The sequence below is a fragment of the Macrobrachium nipponense genome, chromosome 31 (genome assembly GCF_015104395.2).
Source record: "Macrobrachium nipponense isolate FS-2020 chromosome 31, ASM1510439v2, whole genome shotgun sequence".
Taxonomy (NCBI): Eukaryota; Metazoa; Arthropoda; class Malacostraca; order Decapoda; family Palaemonidae; genus Macrobrachium; species Macrobrachium nipponense.
The window spans coordinates 8,523,084-8,548,996 of NC_061093.1; the positions used below are offsets into that span (position 1 = coordinate 8,523,084).

The 25,913-nt window shown below is 44.2% G+C and overlaps 1 pseudogene; it reads right to left on the reverse strand.

Annotated features, from left to right (window-relative positions):
- The window catches only part of LOC135206594 (DNA polymerase alpha catalytic subunit-like), a 127,944-nt pseudogene that overhangs the window by 31,055 nt on the left and 70,976 nt on the right, over positions 1-25,913 (reverse strand).

Genomic DNA, 25,913 nt, shown 5'->3' on the forward strand with positions numbered 1-25,913 from the left:
CGCCTACACCCCGGACAGTTCAACTGCTTAACAGAATCATGTCACGAAGGTAAAATACATAGTATTTTTGTAGGTTTTCTGTAAGACTACCTCCATCCTACATTCTTTTCCCTACGAGGAATGAGAGAAGGACTGGAGATTGACCGCCTTCGTTCTCTAGTCAAGAGATGAAGTAGAAGTCTTTCCCGAAGGAAAGCTTCAATTGTGAACAGTAGTAACCTGAAGACGACAGTTCAAGCTTCTTGTCTTATTGGGCAGAAGACTTCATGGACACTGTCTATGAGTCTGCTTTGCCTCAAGAGCCTCAGCGACGTAGTGACCTATGACTGAGAGCTTTTCTGGATCTTGTCAATGGGGGCTTACCCACTACGCGACAGAACCTTATTAGGATATTTGTCAATGGGGACTAGCCCACTTACATGACAAAGCCATTTTGGATCTTGTCAATGGGGCTTACCCACTTACATGACAGAACCTTTACAGATCTTGTCAATGGGGGCTTACCCACTTACATGACAGAACCTTTTGGATCTTGTCAATGGGGGGCCAACCCACTTACACGACAGAACCTATTCCAAGAATTCGAGCATTTGGCGAGGTTCCCGAATATCGTAATAATTATCTGGGATTCTCGTCTAGCTCACTTTGGACCATGGTTTCGCTTAAGTGTTAAGAGATTGTAAAAACTCGAACACTGCGAGTGCTAGAAATTCCAAAGAATCTAATGCACTCGGCGAAACCCCGACCCGAATTTCGTTAGACGATCATCGGTTGGTGGTTCGGTTCTCTCGATTCCCGTAGAAATCGAGGATGGGGCAGGATCCTCCTCAATGACTGGGTTTACGCCAGGTAGGACCCAAAGATCCCACCCGGCCGCGCAGTCCTCCACGTAGTAGATGCTTTTCTGTCCGAAGAAGGACGCCTACAGGAGAAAAGGCGCCTGCTGCTAGCCTGGCGCCTGGCCACAGGAGAGATCCAGAAGAGGAGCTTCTATTCACTGGAGAGCGCCTAGCAGGAGACAGGATCCTGCTGGGATCCTGGCGCCCTGTCAGGAAAGGCGTTCGTACAACGAAGAAGCACCTAGCAGGAGAGAGAATCCTGCTGGGATCCTGGCACCTGTCAGAGGAGAGGCGCTTGCTAGAAGACGAGCACCCGACGTGCGGAGAAGAGCGCCTATGATGCGTTGGGATCCTGGAAGGGGAGGATCCTCCTTCCGACGAGGGCGCCTGGACGAGAAACGCCTATCAGGAGAAGAGCGCCTGCTAGGACAGGATCTCCCTGTCAAGAGTAGAGTGCCTACTCGAAGTCGAGAGCTTACCTGGAGAAGCGCCCTATCAGAAGAGGAGCAAGCTTGACAAAGGATGCTTACAAGAGCTCTTGACGGGAAAGAGAGACGTTCCTTCCTGCGCGAAGCCTCCTTGGAAAAGGAGCCTACGAGAGCGGACAACTGTTCCTGGAGGCCTACTAGGAACCGCTTCGTAGATGCCTGAACTCCTTCCGGAGAGGACGCGGGGGATCCTCAGGCTCTCTTCTTGCCTGAAGGAGAATCCTCTGGGAAGCGCTCCGGGCTGGAATCCAAGGCATCTCCTCTAGGCGATTTCCAGGCTCTCTTCAAGGGGTGCGACTCCGTAGCCGAAACTCCAAACTGCGCCTAGGCGAAGACGAATCTGAAGCTGAAAAAACTTCCTTAGGATGCCTTTACTGTGGCGATCCGAGGCAGCCTGGGACGCATCAACAGGATCTGTTGGAGATGCTCTACATCCTTCTTGCGGCTGTCGACATTCCTCCTCCCCTGGTCCTGGGAGTCTGGAAGAGGCCTAGGCCTAGGAGCAATGCAGAGCCGGTCAGACGCCCCCTCCACTCACTGGGAACACTGCACAAAAAACTTCCCACAGCACTCTTACCTTCCATTGCAAGCAACTGCAATTCCATCCTGCAAATCTCGGCTTTCATGCCACAATTATATAAATCAAACTCACTTCGTTTGTTTGTTTCAATAAGAAGAAAGAGACTTCTTCCTCATTCAAAATCTCACATTCAGTACAAGGGGATTTTATTAATAGACAATTCATTAATATGTGATATATAGAACTACAAAACAAACTTCAACAATGAAGGTTCTCTTAAGGATCTTCATCATATCTTCATGTCAAAAGTTTCGTGTTAATGACTATCATTCAGTAACTGCATACAGTCTCACAACAGAGTGGTAGTTCCTTTGAAAAAACAAAAAATTAAATTACTCTTCTAAAGTGCGAGGATCTACCGAACCCTTCGGTAGTCTTCCGTCACATTCATCGCCCATATTCTAAAACAGTACTAGCGTCTGACGCATTAGAGAATCATAAAAAGGAAATCCAAATAAAAAGTAAACAAAAGCGTATGACAAGCCAATGATCCAATACGTCACCAAAAGACAGTCAAAAAGATCCACGGCAAGCGAAAAACGAAATCCAAATCAGGAGAAACCAACAACGGGTGTTATTGGAACCGGTGACAGAGAAAATCTGATTAGGAAACGGGAATGGTTCCTAGTCCCGCCACTGGGTGGCGAGAGGGTAGATCACCTGACCTACCTGTAGCGTGTGCCGCGAAATTTGAAATTCTGTCGGGGACATCGGAGACTATAAGCTAAGTATATATCTGCCGGGGAAGTTGCATGTAAAAAATTATGTTTTACTTATACTTACCAAGCTATTACATACCTGAAAGCTTCCTACCACAGCAGTTCAAAATTCAAATTTGGTGGTGGCACACCATCAGTATGTAGGTGAACAGGGCCAACGGAGAGAGACTTTGGAATGGCAGACGAAGGTTCCTTTGGGTATCTTGCTGACGAGCCGACAAAACACTTGCTTGACTGTCCTGTGGGAACAGATGAGACTTGCCCAACAGAGAACAATCGGGCCGACTTTTTTTTGCGTAGTCATCACTCCATTCGTAACAAATAAGCACCACAACTCTCTTTTCTTGAGTACGCCAATGGAAAAAGAGAGAAACCAGTTCTGCTGAGCCATCCCTAACTGCCTTGTCTGTGCAGGACAAGACACCCAGCCAATCCATAGCAAAATCCTACGGCAGAAGAGGATAATCCTCAATTTTGCTGGCCAGCGCTCCCACCATCCAGTCTAGGAAACTGGAGATCTTTAGAATCTTAAAGAGATTCCTGATGAGGTGGTCTACATCTGGTGAGGAGAATACGACTTTAGCTGAAGCCAAAGCAGCACATCATGTCGTATCGACCAAACTGGAGAAGTTCCTTTGAGAGGAGGCAGAAAAGCCCAAGGAAGGAGCTTCCCCAGTGGCATAAAAGCGGTTCTTCTTCTTTAAAAGCTTAGAAGGGGGACAGGCAAAGGTAGCCTTGCCTAACTCCCTTTTGGCAGCCAACCACTCATCCACTTCCCTTAACACTCTCTTGGAGGAGGAGTTAAGGACTAACTTCGGGAGGCAGCTGTCACTCGTCTTCTCCCTCATCACAAAAGTTGAAGCAGGTGAAGTCGGCAGTGCTGTTTCAAAAAGGTCTGGGAAGTTGGCCAGAAAATACTTGGGCTGACCAGAGTAAGTTGAAGAGGGAGTGGAGTCATGGTCCCCCTCTTCGTTGGAAGAATGAAGCGACAAGGTGTCCCCACTCTAAAAAGCAGTAGCCTTCTTCAAGAAACCTAACAGTCACTAAGTTGTCGCATAATCAAGAGCCAAAGAAGGGTCCTCTGAAGCAGATGTATGTGGCGAAGGAGAAGGTGGCGCCGCACAGCCCCACCTTTGGCGCCAAGCAACCACCTTTCATCGCCGCGCAGACAGGAGACGAGGAGAGTAGCGGGTGAGGCACCGAGCACCTGGAGTTGACTGAAGTTCAGAAGCAAGAGGTGGCTTTCAATGGTCTGATTGCTTGGGGGCCAGCATCAAGCAACCAGTAGAGCCCAGAAACTCTGGGCTGTCCCATGAAGGAAAGATCAGAGCACTAAAGATGTAGGTGTGACAGTATAACTGCAAGAAGGCTGTGGACTTGCCTCATGCTCCCTATACTTCTTGATAGGTGGAGGGGAGCTATCCACTAGAGATGTATGCTTCTTTGGAGGTTGAGAGGCAACTAGACAATGTTTACTGGCACTTTCCTGTCGGAAGACGACACTTCACTGAGATGCCTTTCCGGTGGTGTTCTGTCGCGGCCAGGGACAGAACAACATGCTCAACAGCGGCGGTGACTGCCTGTGGGCAAATCCCACCAGACTCCCTCGGACCTCCAGTTTGTCTTCTCCCCGGTGCAAGGAGCGGGATAGAATAATGACCTTCATAAGGAGCACGGGTGGGACAGACAGCCACCTACTTAGACACAGCACTAACACTTGGCACTGCACTGACACTCGTTGACTTTCCTACAAATACTCTAACTGATAATCCCAATTTCATTACAGAGTTAGCCAAGAATTCAAATTTCTTGTTGTACTTGACACGGGGCTGGCTATGGTGTCAAGATTGGAAGCATGGGAACCTGGTAATGGAGTGTGGGAAAATAGAGGGAGCACTAGGGTGGAGAGACAGCAGCACTCAAGAAGGGAACAAATAGTGCTACATTCCTGTTCTACCAGCAAAGGAGTAGTTTCTATGCTCGCCCTAATCTTGGCTCTAAGGGCCCCTCCTCTTTCTGTTCCTATCTAATTTCTTAGAATGAGATTTAAACACTTTCAATTGTTACTGATCCCACCCTTGACATTCTATCCATGTAACGCCCCTGGTACACTCTTGCCCCCTACACTTTGTACATTTAGTGTGAGAATCATAACTGATCTGGTTTTACAACCTTTGATATAAAACTGAACACCTGAAGAACTAGAATCGGACATCTGTTCGTAAAGATCAAGTTAATCTGGTAACAGGTTTAACTAACCAAAAAAAACCACCAAAATGGATACCTTCACCAATAACAACTGGAAAATACAGCGAAAAGTGATGAAGATGATGTCCAAAATCCACAATGTTGATCGGGAGCCAGCAGAAAACAAATTGTTAGCTTTCTGCTAAGATGTACCTGGTGATCCCAAAAGTGGGTGGATCCTGTTCACTTACAATACTGATGTTGGCGCCACCGTCAAATTTGAATTTTGGACTACCCTGGTAGGAAGCTTTCAGGTATGTAATTGCTTGGTAAGTCACTTTGGTAAAACTTAAGATTAAGAAAGTGTCTAGTTATAAGTTACATCACTACATACAAATAAATAAAAGTACATGTGACGTGGAAAGGGATAAATTTTAATGGAGAAAAACCTACCTAAAAAACATTCTGCTATTCTTGCAGCATCTGTTCCCTCTATGGGGTCACAGAGACGGGATACAACTGGGTGAATCTGATGAGCTAATAGTATTTCTTGTCTATAGCTAAGAAGAATTAGATTTAACCTCTTCAACATGGTATGCTCGCTGTGTTGGTGCCAAGTTGGAACCATCCTGAAAAGAAATTATTTCCAGAACTCGTTTCAATAACTTAAAACTGGGATATAGTAAAAACTTTTTAATATATACTAACCCATTAAATTTAACTCTACTAACCCATTAAATTTAACTCAAGTTCATGTTAACATAAAAATGATATTGTCCAATGTTACAATAAAGTTTTTATACATCTTACCTGACAGGATATATACTTAGCTATTAGCTCCGTCGTCTCCGACAGAATTTCAAATTTCGCGGCACACGCTACAGGTAGGTCAGGTGATCTACCGCCCTGCCCTGGGTGGCAGGACTAGGAACCATCCCCGTTTTCTAATCAGAATTCTTCTCTTCCACCTGTCTCCTGCGGGGAGGCTGGGTGGGCTATTAATCGTATATATCTGTCAGGTAAGTATGTATAAAACTTTTATTGTAACATGACAATATCATTTTTATACATTCAATTCCCTGCCAAATATATACTTAGCTGATTAGCACCCATTGGTGGTGGGTAAGAGACAGCTAACTACTGAAATAGACAGGTAAACAACATATGTTGTAGGTATTTATAAACCTTGGTTCCTACCTTATTAGGCTGAAGACTTCGCGGCTACTGCCTTGGAGTCTGCTTAGCCTCAAGAGGCCTCAGCGAGATAATGATCTATGGCTAAAGAGTTCTTGTGGGTCTGCCAATGGGGTCTTATCCACTTACTCGGCAGAGCCTAAAGGCCTTTGTCATTGGGTGCTATTCCACTAACATGACAATACACCTTGTTCAAGGAGCACAAAACCGATCCCGATCACCTGATCCTAACATCCATGTTAGTTCTAAGATTGTAAGGAGTTATCCCCGAACTCCTCACAAACAACCAAAAAAAAACTCGAAACATAATTATACTTTCATTACAAAATATACAAAAAAAAAAAATTTTGTACTCCCCTACTAGTCATACATACCCTTGATCCCCTACCAGCAATGACACTCTGCTCCCGTGCGACAGTAGTGAGCTTGCTACTAGAAAACCAAGCACATATCTGACAAGAGGGTTTATGTACGATAAAAAACACAAAATTAAGGATCAGTCTTTGCTCCAAGACCCAGTACTGTATCTGCTGATACAAAAGGACCTAGCGAGAAGCACTTCTCATAGGTCACTCTCACGTCCTTCAGATAATGAGATGCAAACACTGAATTGCACCTCCAATATGTAGTCTCGATGATATTCTTCAGAGACATATTCTTTTGGAACGCCAAAGACGTTGCTACTGCTCTTACTTCATGCGTCTTGACCTTTAGAAGACCGAAGGATGCCTCAGAGCAGTTCTTGTGAGCGTCCGTAATAACGCTTCTCACAAAGAAAGCCAAGGCGTTCTTGGACATGAGTCGTTTGGGGTTCTTCACTGCACACCAAAGACCTTGTTGACAAGCTCCCATCTGTCTCTTCCTCTCTAAATAGTATTTAAGAGCTCTCACTGGACAGAGAGATCTCTCTATCTCTCTGCCTACCAGGTTAGATAGGCCTTTTACCTCAAAACTTCTGGGCCAAGGTTTTGATGGGTTTTCGTTCTTTGCCAGAAACATTGTCTGGAAAGAACAGATGGCAGCATCTCCTTTGAACCCCACCGTGGAATCCAGAGCGTGTAATTCGCTCGTCCTCTTGGCTGTAGCGAGAGCCACCAGGAACAAGCATTTCCTAGTGACGTCGCGGAAGGACGCCAGAATGTAAAGGTTCGAATTTGTCCGATGAAAGGAATTTCAGGACCACGTCTAGATTCCAACTAGGTGTTCTAGGAGTAGCTGCTTTCGACGTCTCAAAAGATCTAATTAGATCGTGTAGATCTTTGTCGTTAGCAATGTCTAGGCCTCGATTCCTGAAAACTGAAGACAGCATGCTTCGGTATCCTTTTATTGTCGAGACAGATAGGTGTGACTCCTTTCTCAGAAAGAGGAGGAAATCGGCAATATTCACTATAGAGGTACTGGAGGAGGACAGCTTCTGACCCTTACACCACCTCCTAAAGACTTCCCACTTCGACTGGTATACTCTTCTCGTCGAATGAAGCTCTGCGGGCTCTAGCGATAGAGCCCGCAGCCTCGCAGAGGAAAAGCCTCTCGCTCTGACAAGTCTTTCGATAGTCGAAAGGCAGTCGAGAGCGAGACCTGGGAGGTTGTGATGAAACCTCTCGAAGTGGGGTTGTCTGAGTAGATCGTGTCTGTTTGGAAGCGATCTGGGAGAAGTCCACTATCCACCTCCAGTACCTCCGTGAACCATTCCTGGGCTGGCCAAAATGGGGCTATGAGTATGAACTTCGTGCTCTTCGAAGCTACAAACTTCCTGAGCACTTCCCCAATTATTTTGAACGGGGTGGGAAACGGCAGTAACAGCGTTCCACACCCGACCAATCATGAGAAACGCGTCTATTGCGAAGGCTCTCGGATCTTCTACTAGAGAGCAAAAGGTCTCTATTCTTTTGGAGAGGAACGTCGCAAACAGGTCTATGTGAGGTCTCCCCCACAGGGACCAAAGACTTCGACACACTTCTTCGTGAAGAGTCCATTCTGTGGGAAGGACCTGGTTTCTCCTGCTCAGTCTGTCCGCTCTCACATTCTTGATCCCTTGAACAAACCTTGTGAGGAGAGTTATGCCTCTTTCTTCCGTCCAGGTAACAGGTGTCTTGTCAACTGATAGAGGGAGAACGAGTGCGTGCCTCCTTGCTTGCGTATGTAAGCCAGAGCCGTGGTGTTGTCTGAGTTGATCTGTATCACCCCGTCTCTGACTATCTTTTCGAAGGACTTTAAGGCTAGGTGTATGGCCAACAAGTTCCTTGCAATTGATGTGCCAGGACACCTGTTCCTTTGTCCAGGTGCCTGACACCTCCCTTGCTCCCAGCTTGTCGCTCCCATCCCGACTCCGAAGCGTCGGTAAACAACACTTGGTCTGGGTTTCTGCAGAGCAAGCGATAAGCCTTCGTTCTTTTGAAGCTGAGGGATCCACCACCTCAGATGATCTTTTACTTCTTGTGGAAGTTGGAAGATGTCCGAGAGTTGACCCGTCTTCCAACTCCACACCTCTTTGAGGAAAAACTGAAGAGGGCGAAGGTGAAGTCTCCCTAGCGAGAAGAACTTTTCCAATGAGGACAGGGTCCCTAAAAGGCTCAGGTAATCCTCCGCTGAGCTGTTCTTTCTCTCTAAGAAGCTCGAGATTCTCGACAAACCTCGAGCTGATCTTCTCGCGAAGGATATACCGAAAACCCCGAGAATCCATCGAATCCCAGATAGACCAAGTTCTGGCTGGGGATCAGTTGTGACTTCTCGAGGTTGACGAGCAACCCTAGCGAATCTATCAAGTTCCTTGTTACTTCCAAGTCCTCCAAGCACTGACTCTTCGACTTGGCCCTGATCAGCCAGTCGTCCAAGTAGAGGGAGATGTTTATCCCCTCTAGGTGAAGCCATCTTGCTACATTCGCCATCAGGTTGGTGAATACTTGTGGGGCTGTAGACAGACCGAAGCACAGAGCCCTGAATTGAAAGATCTTGTCTCCTATCACAAAGCGAAGATATTTCTTTGAACTGATGGTGAATGGGAACGTGGAAATAGGCGTCTTGCAGGTCCAGAGAGACCATCCAATCTCCTGGACGAAGCGCTGACATTACAGAGGCGGACGTTTCCATACGAAACTCTTTTTCTGATACGAAGCGATTCAGAGCGCTTACGTCCAGAACTGGCCTCCACCCCCCGATGCCTTTGGTACTAGAAAAAGGCGATTGTAAAATCCCGGGGAGTGTGGATCCTGCACAAGTTCGATGGCCTCTTTTCCCACATTTTGCTCCACCATTTGAAGGAGAGTCTTTCGCATTAACGGGTCTCTGTACCTCGCTGACAGCTCCCGAGGCGTAGATGTTAGGGGTGGGCGGGGTGGCTGTCTTCGAAGGGGATTACATATCCCTTCTTCAGGGACCGACACTGACCAAAGGTCGGCTCCCCTTTGTGCCCATACTCCTGCAAAGTTCAGGAGTCTGGCGCCCACTGGTGCTTGGAGGAGCAACAAGTCACTTCGATTTCTTGAAGGGCCTAAATGAAGACCTTCCTCTCTTTTCAGAGCTCTTCTTTCTGGCAGGGGGACGAGCCGCTGCACCTCCACGAAAGGGCTGCTGAGTAGGACGAGATTCCTTCTTAACCGTCGCCACTACCGGTCGTCCTTTCTTGGACGTTTGCGTAAGTAGGTCCTGCGCCGCCTTCTCATTAGTGAGCGAGATATATCCTTGACTAACTGAGAAGGAAACAGATGATCTGATAGAGGGGCGAACAGTAAGGCAGTCCTCTGGCTCGGAGAAACTCCTTTCGATAAAAGGGAACCATACACTGATCTCTTTTTCAGGAGACCAGCACCAAAAAGTGAAGCCACTTCACCCGAACCGTCCTGTACTGCCTTGTCCATGCAGGACAGGACGCTATGGAGAATTTCTGGGTTCTTCAGAAACTCCGGATCCTTAGATTTGTTGGCCAGAACTCCGAGTGACCAATCCAGAAAATTGAACACCTCTAAAGTGACAAAAAGTCCCTTTAGAAAGTGGTTCAACTCTGAAGTGCTCCACGTCGCTCTGACCGAACCTAAGGAGTGACGTCTAGAGGCCTCCACTAAACTGGCAAAGTCGGCATCTGCAGAGGCGGGTAAAGAAAGACCCATAGTCTCTCCTGTCCCATACCAAATACCTCTCTTCCCGTGCAATCTGGAAGGAGGCATGCAGAATACTGTCTTTCCTAACTCCTTCTTCTTGTCCATCCAAGAATCTAGAGAATGGAGTGCTTTCTTCATCGATATCGCAGGCTTCATTTTCAAGAAGGCCGACGATTTAGCCGTAGCTGAGCTCGAAAAGAGCGAACGAGGAGAGGAGGAGCCGCAGGACTAAGAGAATCTCCAACTCTTGTAGTAGTAATGAGGCCAAGACTTTGTAACTAGAAAGTCCCTCATTAGCAGGAGGTTCGTCGTCAGACAACGTCGTAACTAACCCTCGATCAGACGAAGGAGAAAGTTCACGTTTTGAGGGAGAGTCCTTCCAAGACCTCCTATGTTCTGAAGGAGAGGAGCTCCTATTTGGCGAAGAGTCATAACCTCCAGGAACGAGTCCCCGACTCTTGACTCCTGGCTCTTGACTCTTGCTCCTGACTCCTGCCTCCTGGCTCCTGACTCCTGCCTCCTGACTCCTGACTCCTGCCTCCTGACTCCGGACTCCTGCCTCCTGACTCCGGACTCCTGGCTCCTGCCTCCTGACTCCTGCCTCCTGGCTCCTGCCTCTTGCCTCCAGGCTCTTGCCTCCTGGCTCTTGCCTCCTGGCTCTTGCCTCTTGCCTAGATGCCTCCACACTCTTGGCTCTGGGCTCCTGCCTCCTGGTTGCTCCTCACTCCTGGCCTCTTGGCTCCTGCCTCCTGGGTGACTCCTCACTCCTGGCCGGTGCCAGACGTCTGATTGATTCATCCAGGTTCGTACCGGAACCTCACCTCGGGTAGGAGTATCGATCCTGGAGGTAGATACCTCCATCCGTCTGGAGGATCTTTTAATAGGAAAGGGAAGTGTCTTTCCTTCTAGGAGCTCCTTGACAGGACTCCTACAACGACGAAATCTGTTCCTGCATCGCCATCATGAACCTCTTAGTAGGCCTCCTCTTTATCCTCTTCGGGAGGAGGGGTAAGGAGGAGGGGAGGAGTCCATAGCCTCCACCTCCTGCCTCCTTCTCACTCTGGTTGGAAGAATGGCTCTTCTCGCCTTCTTAACTCCCGATGGAGACTCCTCAGGGAAGTTTTCAGGGCTCGAGTCAATAGTCGGCGCCCTCCAACTCCTCTTGAGAGGCCGAGATCGATCGGAATCTCTCCAATCACGTCTCGGTGATGAAGATCCCGACGACGAGAAACACTCACGTAGGACGCTTTTACAATAGCGGTCCTTGGCAGTCTGGGGTGTCACAGAAACCGCCGAAGGGACACCTGATCGGTGGGATTCTCCACAAACCTCCATTTCGGCTTTCGAACATTCCTTCTCCTCTGGGCATGTGGAGCTTGGAAGAGGTCTAGACCTAGGAGCGTTGCTGAGCCGACCAGATGCCCCCTCCACTACACTGGGGACACTCATCACTGTCCACTGACAATTCACTAGCCTTACCGTTGTATGGCAGCCATTTGTGTTCCATCAACTTGAAGGCTGCTTTTAGATCTTGCAAGTTCTTTCGCTGGATCTACAGGTTCTGCATAGGAGAAGGGCTGCAATGGAAGGAGAAGTAGCAATACTTACCCTTGGGGAAGATCCCAAGCTTGGAATTAGGTCAGATCTAGAAAACTACTTAAACTTCTATGAGAAGCCTTCCTCACTCTTTCTCTTTCTAACTTTTTTAAATAATTAGTTAGATTCTTCCATTCGTTCTCACTCAAGTTCTCACATTCCTTACAAGTATTAGTAAAAGAACATTCATACTCCCTGCACCTCTTGCATACCGTGTGAGGGTCTCTACCGAAGCTTTCGGCAACCTCACCTTACAGCCTACATTCACACAACGTCTCACAACCATACCAGAGTCAGACATATTTAAAGAAAATCCAAAATGCAAGTCCACAAAACAGTCCACAAAACGTCCCATGATGCCAATCCAACAATCCAGATACGTCACCAAAAGTCGGTCAAGAAGATCAATTGCCGGTGAAAAAAGAAAAACCAATCGAGAGGAACCAACAACAATGTTGATGGTCCGGGCGACAGAAGAATTCTGATTAGAAAACGGGGATGGTTTCCTAGTCCTGCCACCCAGGCAGGGGCGGTAGATCACCTGACCTACCTGTAGCGTGTGCCGCGAAATTTGAAATTCTGTCGGCCGACGACGGAGTCTATAGCTAAGTATATATCTGGCAGGGAAGTTGAATGTATAAAATTCATGATTTGTTAACTACTTTACACATTAAAGTATTTTGAATTTGACTGAAGGATGATGTGCATCACGCTGGCAAAAAGACTTCTTCCATCAGTCACATTACTTCATCATCAATTGTTTCTGCTGTCAACGGTGTATTTGTACCACTTTCAGCATCACTGCACTGTTCTCTTGGTTAATTTTAGATTGTCAACATCACCATCCAAATAACCCTTACCCCAGGCCTAGCATTTATCATGTCTGTCATTTTCATCATTTTACCAAATGTTTCAAACAATATGTGTGATTGCCGAAGTTGATTTATGTTGTGGTTGGATGAGAAAGGATTTGTAAACTTTTGTCTGACATAACATTCAAATACTTAGCAAGTGCATATTCTCGTAGATGGCGAGAGCGAGGTGCGAGTGAGATGTCAATTCAAGGTGAAAGATACCCACATTTTACATGTATGAATGAGTAAGTGACTTGTAAGAAGAAATACAAGGCACATAGTTAATCACGAGAATATTCAGAATAATCAGGGAAGGAGTTGAAGGAACAACTTCTTCCTTGTGTTCTGTTCTTTGCAAAAACTCTTTACTAGGAGAATAGTCGCACAGAGCAAAATTTGAACTTGTGACCTTGTCTGTTCATATCTATGAATGTTGATAACCTGAATATCCGTAAATAGCAAATCGACACCATCTTTTGGACTTGTATGGATTTTGTATTTTTGATCTTCCATAGTGAATAACAATACGATGTAACATAACCAGTACACATCATCCATACACACACACACACACATGAAGATTTTGATGGTCTAAATTACTTATGTAGATTGCCGAAAATCTCCGATTTTCAGTTATCGGAGATTTTCGCTTATCATTAAGCATTGGAACGGAACCCCTGCCAATAACTGGGGACTGCCTGTAATAATATGCAGGAAGAAGACCCTGTTTTAAACACATGTTCTGTTAAAAAGGATGGTTGAAGTATTTAACAAATTATTCTTGTATATGATTTTTTTCGTTATGATTTGTTTTCAGGCTCAGAGATGTCAGACAATAACTGCCTGATGTTCATATTTGACAAAAGGACAGCTGGGGTCTAGAAAAAAAGTTTCATCCAGGGGAATAATGTTGGGGAAATCCGTGATTCAGGCAGAGGTTCGTTGTCCGGTGTTTGTTTAGCCTGGTATGAATCTGGCCAGGTTCAGGCGGGGTCTGTTGTCTGGAATTTCTTCTGGGATGCTGGTATTATTGTCTCTCGTTCTGGTACTGTCTACATTTCAACCACCTCGCTGGTCATCTTCAGGACAAGTTCATGGAGGATTGGAGAAGGAGAAACAGGTCAAGTGTGGCAGTATTTGTAGTGGTCCTACATCAAGGGCTAAATTCTCATTGGCCGAGTCGGTCTTGGGCGTAGCCTACTGTCACGTTGCAAAGATCACCGGTTTACACTAGTGCGAGCGCCACAGTGCAACTGGGGATGATTGCTGGAAATCCCTTCATCCTGCAGACATTCCTGATTGGCTGGCTCGTTCTGGGGCCCACTCACTGCTGTTCTCTGGTGGTGATAGGAAGGAGGAAAGTCTCCTGTATAATATTCATGCTGGGCTCCTCTATTCCTATGTGTAATGCCTCAAGGAGGCACAGGCAGCAGTGGTCAGTGGTCTGATCAATGATTTCCACATTGGGTATGTCTGCCTTTCAGATATTTTGGTTGTGGCATTTTGTCCTTTGGCATGCATAAGACTCTTGCTTTAGCATGCTAGGAAATCATCCTTGGAGAACGCCCACCCTGTTGGTTCCATTTCCCCGATTGCATGGAGCAGGCAATTCTCTTTGGAGAAAAAGGAAACGCTTCCATGGTGGGCATCAGATGCCTGAGCCAAGGCACCTATCCTTGGGTGGGGCATGAATAATGGTAGACCACATTGGTCTTCGATTCAAGGGATCCTGCAGAGGGGCAGCTAGATTATTGTGCATAACCAGGCTGCTTTCACACACCCCTGCCCCAAGCTGATAAGCCTCTTTTCACTCGCCACCTGACCCATACCATAAGCTCTAAACCTTTGCCTCTTCCCCCCTAAGAAAAATCTGAAATGGACGCCACTGCATCTGAATATTTCTTTTTTATATTTATTATTCCAAGCTGTACTACTACATTCGTTACTGAGTTTACCAGCTTAAAGTGTCCCCTCCAACCTACACGTAAACACCAGCTCAGGGGGTGGGGTGCATTTAGTTATACTGGGCCTTGAGTCTTTGGAGGCCAGATACCCAAATTATCTGTTCGGTTGAGGTGCCAGTGTTTCATTGCTTGCCAGGAATAATTGTTTTAGGGATCAGAAATGTTTTATTATTTTTCTTTACAACTACTTCGCATGTATAAAATAATATCTCTCACAAGTAAATCATTTATTATAGTTAATAATACGACTGAAAAAAAGATGCTGTAAAAGGATGTCATTGCTATAATACTTCATAAAAATGACAACAGTGACAGTTAATATCAACGTTTGGCCAAAAAAATCCTAGTGAAAGCTTACAACACTACAGGGTCTAAAATCCCGTTCCACATTGGCTAAGTTCCTTCTTATGTATACACAATTCATGGTGTGTTGTTTATAAAAAAAAAAAAAAAAAAATTTCATTATTTTATTTTTATTTCTAGTATTTCCTCTATTACATTTAGCTTGTTAGATTTGAATACTACTATCACAATACATACTCAAACTTGTGAACTTATACCCAATTAAAACACTCAAATTAGAAGTCATGCAATTTTAGTGTGTTTCAGAAAAATTTTCCCAACATACCTCACAAATAATATACGCCACTGTATCACCTTGACGCAACTTTTTCCTCCTCTTGAGTTCATCCGAAGTGCAACTTGAACGTGAGGAAGGTTCTTCATATCAGGGTAGTCTTCGGGGTTCTTTGTTAATTGTTTAGTGATAGCAAGAACATCAAGGTTGATCTGTAGAAAAAAAAAAAGTTAAAATTGCTATGGTTGCTACATCATAATTATAAGTCAAATGTATTCTAGAGACTCCTAAGCAAACTGCTCTTAACTGCCAGGTACTCAAATTACTCAGCAAAAAGCTATTGAAAGTACAGTAACTTATTACATATTTAAAATAAAACAAATCATTGATCAAAGTCAAGACCTTCCTTTTCTTCCCTCAGAGAATCCTGTCATTTCAACAATCCAAATCACTTTACAGCCTGATCAAAAGAATGGTTATGCATGGACTATTTGGCACTATGGGAATTGCTACAGGGTGCCTGCCTCTACTAACGATCTGGACCCATCTATTGATATTCAAGAGATTTGTCTGCTAAGTAGGGTGTAAAATGTAGCTCAGTAATAAAACTATCACAATAGAGTAGTTGTTAAGTGTAATAGTCAGATAAATTGAGGAGTTACTGTATTTGTATTGCAAATGGAAGATAATGTAATCGGCATTTATTTCCTAATTACAATACCTAAAGTCTTCTATATAAATATACTTTTAGTAACTCTAGTCTTGCTGGTAAAGCATGGTAACAAGGTAGTAACTAGCAGCAGGTGAGTGGGGTTAAAGAACATACTCACACTCTTCACTGTTGATGCTACTTTTAGCTTTGATAACAGTAGCAAATACAAGGTTGGTTAGAGATGAGATTATAATAAAAGATTTCAGGTTTGCATGTCTAGGAATAATTAAAATGGTTCCTGAATGTGATACATAGCAAGAGATGCATGACTGGAACAGTGGAGGACTATACAGTGGACCCCGTGTATTTGCAGGGGCTGTGTAAACATTAGTATACGTATATGTACATATCCACTATAAATGCGCTAGTGTGGCCAATACAGTACCCATTACGATAATGTACTGTATTTTTTACTTCAACCATTTATTTCTGCTTTAATGATAATGTATTACTGTAATTTCATTTAAAAGTTAGTTTAAGTCTTTGGGAGAACGATTATGGTCATATTTATGGTTTAAACTCTAGAAATATGCATTTATTGGCATTTTTAGTGACTTTTCCAAACTTAAGCAAATCCTTGCCTTGGACAAGGAGTTATGGAACTTAACCTTGCGTAAGTTTGACATAATATTACTGTAAAAGGTGTTATATCCAACACTGCATATGCTGAGGACAACTTTCCATACCCATTTAAAACCCAAGCTATAAGACTGTTACATCGGCATCTTCATTGCTATTGGCCTTAATGAAGAAGCCACAAGCCTACAGTATGGCTTGAAGAGGAACTCTAGCTTAAACTACGCAATCTGAAATATCACTGAGGGCTGACTTACTTTCTTGGATGTGGATGTGGAGTAAAAAGAGGATAGGTACGATACAGCCGTGTACCAAAACAAAACAAATGGAAAGTGCCCCACTACCCAGACACTTACAAATGTTATGTAGTGGGCAATGTATAGGAGACATGCAATTATAAATTGTTCCACATCAAAAGCTATTCATGCAGAGCTTGAATGTATTAGGAAGCTCTTCACTAACAATGGTTACAACAGCAACTTGTAACCTACAGTTGCACACAAAAACAGATTGACAAGTATGTCAGTACCCCAGCGACGACATCTACATCAACAGCAAACATCACATTATGTTACATAATGGCAAATCATAGCCAATTTAAGGATGAGGTCAAGGCCATATGTAGGATAATTGCCAATGGTGCCACACCTACATATAAAAAAAAATATCTCATGAGCTCACTGGTGTCTGAACCTGGTCAGCGCCCTAAAAATGTGGAATAGCAACGCCCCGTTGGCTTTATGTGCAAGTCTCCCAACCTAGTAGTAGTATGTTAAATTTTTAATGTCAAGCCCTCAGCAATTACTACATAGGTCGCACCACTACCACTCTGCGACAATGACTGCAAGCTTACTGCAATCAAAGGGCTATATATTCCAACATTAGTAGATGCCTACAACCATACACCATAAAATGGAAAAATTACTAGAAGGCACAGAGATTGTGCAAAAAACGAACTCAGGACTACAGATTGCAAATAGCAGAAAGCTGTAAGTATAAGCCAACAAACACCTAAATTAAACAGTCCAAGAAACACAAACTTCATCCTCCATTCTGCAAGGAAACCACTCAACATCATCTGTGAGAATCCAGAGGGAAAAATGAGCAACAAAACACTCTCAGTATGAGAGAAAATTCAGCTAGTGGAGCAAAACAAAACTATTAGCCAGACAGATTGTTAGATGGGTTTTTCGTGTAGAAACCTTTTTTGAAAGTTCTTGGGGGGTGGGTGCTGGTAACAAATATCCAGGAAGGGGATGGCATTATCAAAACAGCTCTTTGATAGAAAATGGAGGACCGATTCTTCTTCAAATGTTTGACAAAGGTGTGTCTCAAGCTCTACCCATTGGCAACGTTGATGAAGGTATTGATAATACCCATGCAGTAGTCAAAAGTCATCCTTGTTGTTTATCAACGGATGGAGTCTCCTTCATGCAGATCTTCAGCTGATACCAGACTCTGCCTCAATGGCAACATCAGCCATGCCTCCCACTGCTCTTCCTGAAGTGCCACCTCTGACAAACTTGAATACATCGCCCAGACACTAGTTAACGGGTAGCTGCTTACTGTAAAGGGTTTCGAAGAATGGAGTCAGTAGGTGGTATCAGCAAGAAAGCTGTGCCCCAAGAGGGTGCAAAGACCATCAAATCATTCTACAAGAGATACACGAATTTTTTTTACAATGTATAAAAGGAAAACACAACTCTGAAGGACATTATTCAGGCTCACTGTAACCCATGCCTAAGTGGGCACAAAAGTCAACCTTACAATCTCTCATAAGGATCAGAGGACTGCCCAGCACCTCATATGAAGAAACAACCCCTCATCAGCAGCAATCCCATGAAAAGGAGGAGTGGTTTACCAAATACTGTGCCCTGAGAATGGATACCACCATTCTTACATTGGTATGACTTGCCTTTCTAAGAGAATCACCATCCATCTACATGATGGGGAGGGTACCAACGCTGAATGAGGGAACACAGCAACAACCCAATGCCACCAGATTATAATTAATACGTACCACAATCCTAAATGGTGACATGGATCACCTCAGCCTCTGCTACAAGGAGACCCCCAAAACCATCCTTTGATGGAAACCTACTCTAAATGGTTACTTGGGTAAACTCTCCTCCTGCTGACCACTGTCAGGAAAACAACTTGGCTGGCCCGCCCAAGACAATACTCAGCCACACTCCTCCTTGAGGTGCGAGCAGAGCCCCCAGCGCCAACGAATTGGTTTGCCATCGTCGTCAGCCAGATGCGCAACCAATAAGAGAGCTCAAGTACTGACGACATCTTGTGAACCCATTTTTGGGTATAAAATATTCCCTGCATATAACCCTGGTGCCAATTACTCCTCCTCAAGGGCCTATGGAAACATCAGAATAATAAATGAACTTTGGATAGCAGCTTTATAATTTACCTGCTGAACAATCCGACTTGTGAAGGTGAAATATAAGCTCAGCAGCATATAGTGTCTTTTTTTTCAATGGATAATAATGATATTTTTAGTAAATAAAGGCAGTCTCCAGTTATCGGTGGGGGTTCCGTTTCCGACGGCATGATAACATGCAAAAATTGCCGATAACTGAAAATCAGTGACTTTTGGGAGTTATTGGTGCTGATAACGGGACATCGGCACCTCTATTAGGTACGTATCAATGCCAATAACCCTATTACTATCGCTGCATTTTCACAACCAAAATTCGCCAATTTTCATGACTAGGCAAGTACCACAAAACAGATTGCTGATAACCATGGAACTGCCTGTACCAGTAATATTACACAATTATGTTTGGCTTGGTACAAGCATTGACAGTCTATGGTGTCTGAGTGAATGTTTGCCTACCAGATATACATTAATTTTGCAAATGACACTGGTTATATTTTCAACTATATTTTGGGGAGTTCAAAATAGGTTTTATATGGTATCAAACACAGTACCTTGTTTACCAAGTTTCAACAACTGGACCAGGGGGGTGGTATAAAGGATATCATAATGTATAAAATGAATGTTTTTATCAAAGTAGAAAAGAAAAATATAATCATGACCAGAGTTAAAAATTCTGAAGCCAGGCAGTACTTGTAAACTTTTTCTTTAAAAAGATATTATTTATAATAATGTAAGATCAATTTCATCAACTTTTGATAACATTAATTAACTGCAAACCACTATACTGTACGTTAACCTTTACCCCTCTTCTAAATCTGTCTTGATTCCCTCTAAGTGAGAATGAATGCTTTCTATCCTTTCATCTGACCCCTGATCTGATAAGATCTGCTGAACTATATGCCTGTAAAAAGATAAAAAGGGTAATCATAAACATAGTGAAATGTGCATAAACAGGATTGGCAATTATAAAATTTCCTCTTTGAAATGAATAAAGAAAATCATGTTGAAAAATGGCAAAAATTGTTATTCACACAAATGTTACTGGTATGTAATTAAAAAAAATGAACTTTGGTAACAGCACAATATCACACTTAGACAATTTCTTACTTTCCACAGTCTGAGGCCAACTGTGACCAATCACGGCGCACAATGTCTAAACCCTTAAGCTCTTGCTCGGTGACAACTTTGCCATTTGGCAACTTGCTGACAGTTAGAGCTGCATATTTCTTCTTTTTTAATAGCAGCATATATTTGAAGACACCATCAACATCTAATTCTAAAAGCTTATAAAGTTTATTCACTTCTGATTTGATCTGCAAATCAAAGAAAAACAAAGACTTATTAAATGGGGAAAACAGTGTATAAGAGAACACAATTTGACCAAAGTCCATCATCAGAGTTCAGAGCTTCAATCAGTATTATTAAACACAAAGTATATATTTACAAGGACTGAAGTGGTACAGTAAAACCGAGATATCTATGAACCATAATATAAAACATCTTCAACTTACAATCACACAAACATAGAAGTATACTGAAATCGTTAATGATCTGAAAAAAAATTTCTGCATACCTTTTTATATTTCATTTCAAAATCAAAGATAACACAAAGAAAAACATCTAGGGAAAAAATGTACGAAACTAACTTTAATGAACAGTTAGGCATTATTGATAAGCCATTAAATGATAAAATGCAGCTAAAGCATTATCTACAATTTTCTGATTAAATATCTTGTTTCTCTTTGGCTGTTTTCTGATTCCTGCAATCCTCCAAGAATAATCAAAAGTATTAAAAATTATTATGACTGCATCATTCTTCAGGTCACGAAATCAAAGTAATATTACTCTCCCTTTTGAACCCATGTGTACGTAGACCTAAGGAGCATGTGTCTTACCAAAGTCCTCTATAGTAATATCTCATCCAACACCATCAATTTGTTCCAAGACTCATGGCATAAGTTGAAATTAATGAAAATTAACCCTTTAAAAATAGCCTAGGCTCTTTATAAACAACAAAAATCCACATACATCACTAACACATTAGATTAAGAGTTTTACTCTCATTAATAAATTTATATATTCCAATAGTCAAGAATATACACAAAAAAACAGATATAAAAAATTTACATTTACTGTACCTGATGTAGGGCATTATACTTTGGGTTTATATGTATTATTTTACAACGTATGTTTATATATCTAATGCCTCTATTTTGTTTACATTTTAAAATTTCATGTTTGTTTTTTTTTTGCATCATTATCCAACCCTACATTTCAATTATGTTTATGGTAACTCATATTCATTTCATGTATGATTGCTGAAGGATTTCACTCTCCATAAATGTACCCTTGCATTTGCGAGTCAGGATTTACTGATGATGGGGAGTCCTGTTTGACATATAAATGAATGCTAAGTTGGAAAAGCAATTTGTAGCCTATTGCAAATTTGTGTCCTCTGAAGAGAGTCTATTCTGGCAACAGAGCAAACTGTTTTGATCACATGAGTGCTAAGAGGATTTTAAACAGTGTGGCAATAGTGGTTGTATTAATACGAAGAAATTTTTTTACTATGATATTCAACCACGACTTCTCTAAGCCTCCTATAAGGTCGGATGTCATAATGAAATATTGCAAGCTTTGATTATTTCTTCCTATTTACCATATATACTCATGTACTATTAGACTCCATTTAACGTTTTGAAAACCCCTCATTTTTTTTAACTTGCAATAATGATTAAAGATTTTAAAGCATATACCCCATGTAATGTTCGAGTTTTGATTTCTGGCAATAAGCCTAGGCTGTTTCTATATATTTGGAACCAAAACATGATGGTAGTCCTATGCCCATATTACCAGTCACTACCGTTAGGCCCAGTCTAAGATTCTGACATCTAAAAACTGAGTTAAACTAAGAAACTAAAAGCTTAGAATATACAAGAATTTTGGGGACAACTACTACTAAAAAAAGAGATTCTGATCATCCAACCACCAACGAAGGTCTTCCTCACCTTTTTGGACAGAAGAATTCTCTGAAGAGGTGAATCTCCTATCAGGGACCAGAAGTCTTTCAGTCTCCACTGTAGGGATCGAAGATAGAGACGACCATGAAGGAGCAGCTTCTTGAGGGAAGACAATCCCCACCCCGAAGAACCTGCCACTGGTGAGTCAATTGTTCTGGCAGTGAAAGGGACACTTGCATGCTACCACTCGCAACTTCTCCAACTTTAGTCTGAAGGAAACACTCAACGCTGCTGTATCTATCACATACTCAGATAAATTATTTTCTGGTTGGGATTTAGATTTGACTTCTCTACGTTCACTACAATGCCCAACTCCAAACAAAACCGAAGACGATCTCTGTCTTGCAACAGCTTCTTCCTGGAGCTTGCTAAGACCAGCCAGTCATTGAGATATCTCAGCAGGCGAATCCCTTGACATGAGCCCATGTCGAGAACCAGGGAGAAGACCCTTGTGAAATGACCTGAGGGGATGTGGTTTTAACCTGAAGCAGAGAACTTTTGAACTGGAATACTTTCTCCCCCTCCGAGAGCGAGGCTTGTGAAGGAAACTTTCTGGACGAAGGATGAATAGGAATCTGAAAGTAAGTGTCCTTCAGGTCTAATGACAGCAAAAAAGCCCCCCCCCCTCCGCTGTCCCCCCTCACTACTGCAACACCGTCAGTGGCGTCTCCATCTTGAACCTTGTCTTCCTAACAAAATGATTCAAGGCGGAAAAGGGTCGATTACCGGCCTCCAGTCGCCCGTTACTTTTGGTACCAGAAAAATGGGACTAAAACCCTGGAGAAGGCTGCATTACTTCCTCTATTGCGCCCTGTCCAGCATCTTCAACACTTCCCCCAAAGAGCTAAGAACTCCAGAGAATTGTAAATGGGTACGTCTGACCAAGCAAAGGACTGTCTGAGAGAGGGGGGAGAGAAGTTGAATGGTGGTAGATGTCCCACCCGCAGAACATCTACTACCACTTCTCTGCTCCATAATCTCACTACTTGGCCCACTGGCTCCCCCCCCAGGCATCCCCTACCCATGGCAAAGGAGAAGGGAGAAGGCAACCCACACACCCTACTGACGGACCACCTCTGTCCCTTCACCTAGATCCCCTTCCAGGTTTGTAGGGACGGGCATTGAAAGGGACGTTGTTTATTACATTAGCCCTGAGAGGAGGACCAAGGGCCTCTAGCCAAAGCAGAACCGCTAGGAGACTGATAGGCCAAAGATCTTTCCTACTTGTTTCTGAGGGGAGGAGGAGGAGGACAACGGAAACGTGCCAGTGACTTTGAAACTGCTTGGTGGACCCCAACCTGTCCTTGGTATCAGCTCGTCGCCGATCAATTCCATCTTCCAACAGAGTCCTAGGGAACAGGAATTGAGAATCCAGGAGATTCCCCTATTCCGAAGTGCTGATAAGGAAGTCAGAATCCACTGAGCCTGCTACCTTGACAAAGATGCGTCTCTCCTAGCTATCAGAAGCTAGCCCATAAATTAGCACTAACTGGGTCAGATAGGAGTAAGCCTATCCAGACTGTAACAGCCCCCCCCTATCGAGAGGGAACAAACTTACTTACTAACCCCTCTGGCGCCTATCGGAAGCGATCCTTGCTACTGCTGTTGACCATAAGTCTAGCCATGAAACTGTCTGAAAAAAATGGAAGCAGCTGTAGACTTCATAGCCAAGGCTTCTGAGATGACCAAGAAGGACCTTCTGACCTAACCTGCTCTAAGGTTAAACCAGGCCTGAGATGAACTCGGTCCGGGTTTAGGGACGAGGCATCAGATGTACCGAATTGGTTGAAAATAATACTTCCTATGACATGTGAGAGGAGGAGGAAGGAACTTGGACAACCCCTTCGAAAGCAGAGAACCATCCTGGTCCGACAACAAAGCGGTCGCATGCTGTAAGATGGACTAGGCATGGCCTGAAAGAGGAAGCTCAAAAGAAGACTTAGGGTCACGACAGGCAACCAGCAAGGCTTCCAAACATGTAGGTGAGATTGAAGATTGAGCCTGCATCCTAACTTTTGAGATTGTTGAAAAAACCCACGAATGAGATCAACACCTCCTTAAAGGAAGGACAAAAAACTCTTGACTGTCTCCCTCCTCCTGCTCCAGCAAAGGAGACCGATGACGTGAAGAAAGCAGGTGTAGCAGACGACACTCTCAAGGGTCTAACCTTCTGGTTATCAAAGGCAGGGGAGACACCTCTAACACTCGGAGAACCAGGTACGGAAGTTGTTGATTGTCCACCAACAACGACACTAGAGACCGATCCCTGCTCAGACCCCATCCAGACTTGTGCGAAGAACCAGGTACACCACCGGAGAGACGATCATGTACACGTACATCAGGCGCAGCACGTAAGCGTTCATGTGAGGAACAGTGTACACGGTCGTGTGACAAGATGAGTCACATCCATCAAGCGTCGATCGAGCCTGTTCCGTTCCTGAGACACAGATGTGAATGAAGCAAGCTTCTTGAAGTTGAAAAATTTTCTGGATTAAGACTTTATCAGGAGAATGAGGAACCCGTCCTTAGACCTCTTGATTGGAGCTTTATATCATCCTTATGACAATGAACTGGCACCGGAGAAGACGAAGGAAGTGGAATTTCCAATGCTCATCCTCACGTACATGCAAGCCAGAGGCATGTCTGTGTACAGAAGATGAAGGCTCCACACTCAAATTGTCATGAACACCCCAGTTGTAGTAGAGACACGGACGTGAAGGGAAGACGTCAACTGGATTACCCGAATACACAGAGGAGATCTGGCCAAGCGGCGAAGGAGAGGAAGACTTCTTCCTGCAGGATCCACTGCCAGAACTATGAACGCCACCCAAGATAAGGATAAGGACAATCATGAGGGGAAGTAAGTGAAGAGCTACTCTTGGTAGAGTGACCACAGACGTGCTTGGAAGAAACACAGATGTGAGAAGAAGCAGGTGAAACACTCCCTCTGCTTGAAAAAGGCAAAATCGCAAAGTCCTCAACCCCTCCAACATATGATGCGATGACGACGAGAGGCATTGGAGGTGCAGAAGGAGAAGGAGAGGCGACTTCTTCCCTACAAGCTCTCTTAGCGCAGGTTAGCGGCAAGGGAAGGAGACGAGACCTTCTGTTTAACAGTACTCCTTCGAAGCAATGCCCAGAACTTCTCTTCCAACACAGAGCCCAGCCTCTTTGAGACCGCCTGAAAGCAAGCCTTTGGACGGATCAAGCGGAGCAAGGATGATGATGTCAGATGATGGAAGGGATGACATCATAGCAGCAGGAGGATGAGTGCTACTACCACTGATGTCATGGAACGAATGGATGCTGGAGTGACGTCGCGAACTCAAGACCACCACTAGTCGATGGCCTCACTGGAGCGGAGCGATGCACAATGTGGTGCCTCAAAGACCTAGCGTAGATGAGACCAGGGGGAGGAAGGAGAACAGCTGGAGCTGGGGTGTGTGTGTGTGTGTTGTGTGGTGTGAAGTTATGGGCCTCCATGAAATGCAATAACAAGCTTCCATGGAGGGTGAACCCCGTAGCCCAAGCGACACCCAAATCGCCGCCATTTTGGATGACGAAAGATGTCTCTCTAGGTGGCAGCACAAGCAACCCAAAATAGTGGAGGCTGGGGGAGCCATAGCGGGAAGGCATGCAGACATGAAATGGGACAACAGGCCTTCCAAGGAGGGGACCCTTTGTAGGCCTAAGGAGGCCTACATAGATGCCATCTTGCACAAATTGGTCTCTGAAACAAAGGAACAAGTTGGTGCTGCCTCCTCCCTCCCAAAAGGGGCTTCTCCTCCTGAGAGAGAGAGAGAGAGGGCAGCAGTAAACAAAAATTACTCTGAGCAACTCCTGATGCTCCCAAAGACAAATCAATGGAAAAAAAAGGAAGGAGACAAGGCATCAATGAATGAGGATAAAAAGGAAAAGTCTGGAAGAATGGGAAGCAAAAGGACCCACTTGAGGAGGGGTGAATCATTCCCAAGATGGACACGTAGACATCATACAATGCTCCCTCTTCTTCTAGAACTTCATCCATGCCACAACAGACAGGAACGACATCTGGGTACGGATTGGTTACATTACAAAACTTAGCACGATACCTACTGCAAGTTGTATGATCAATCAGA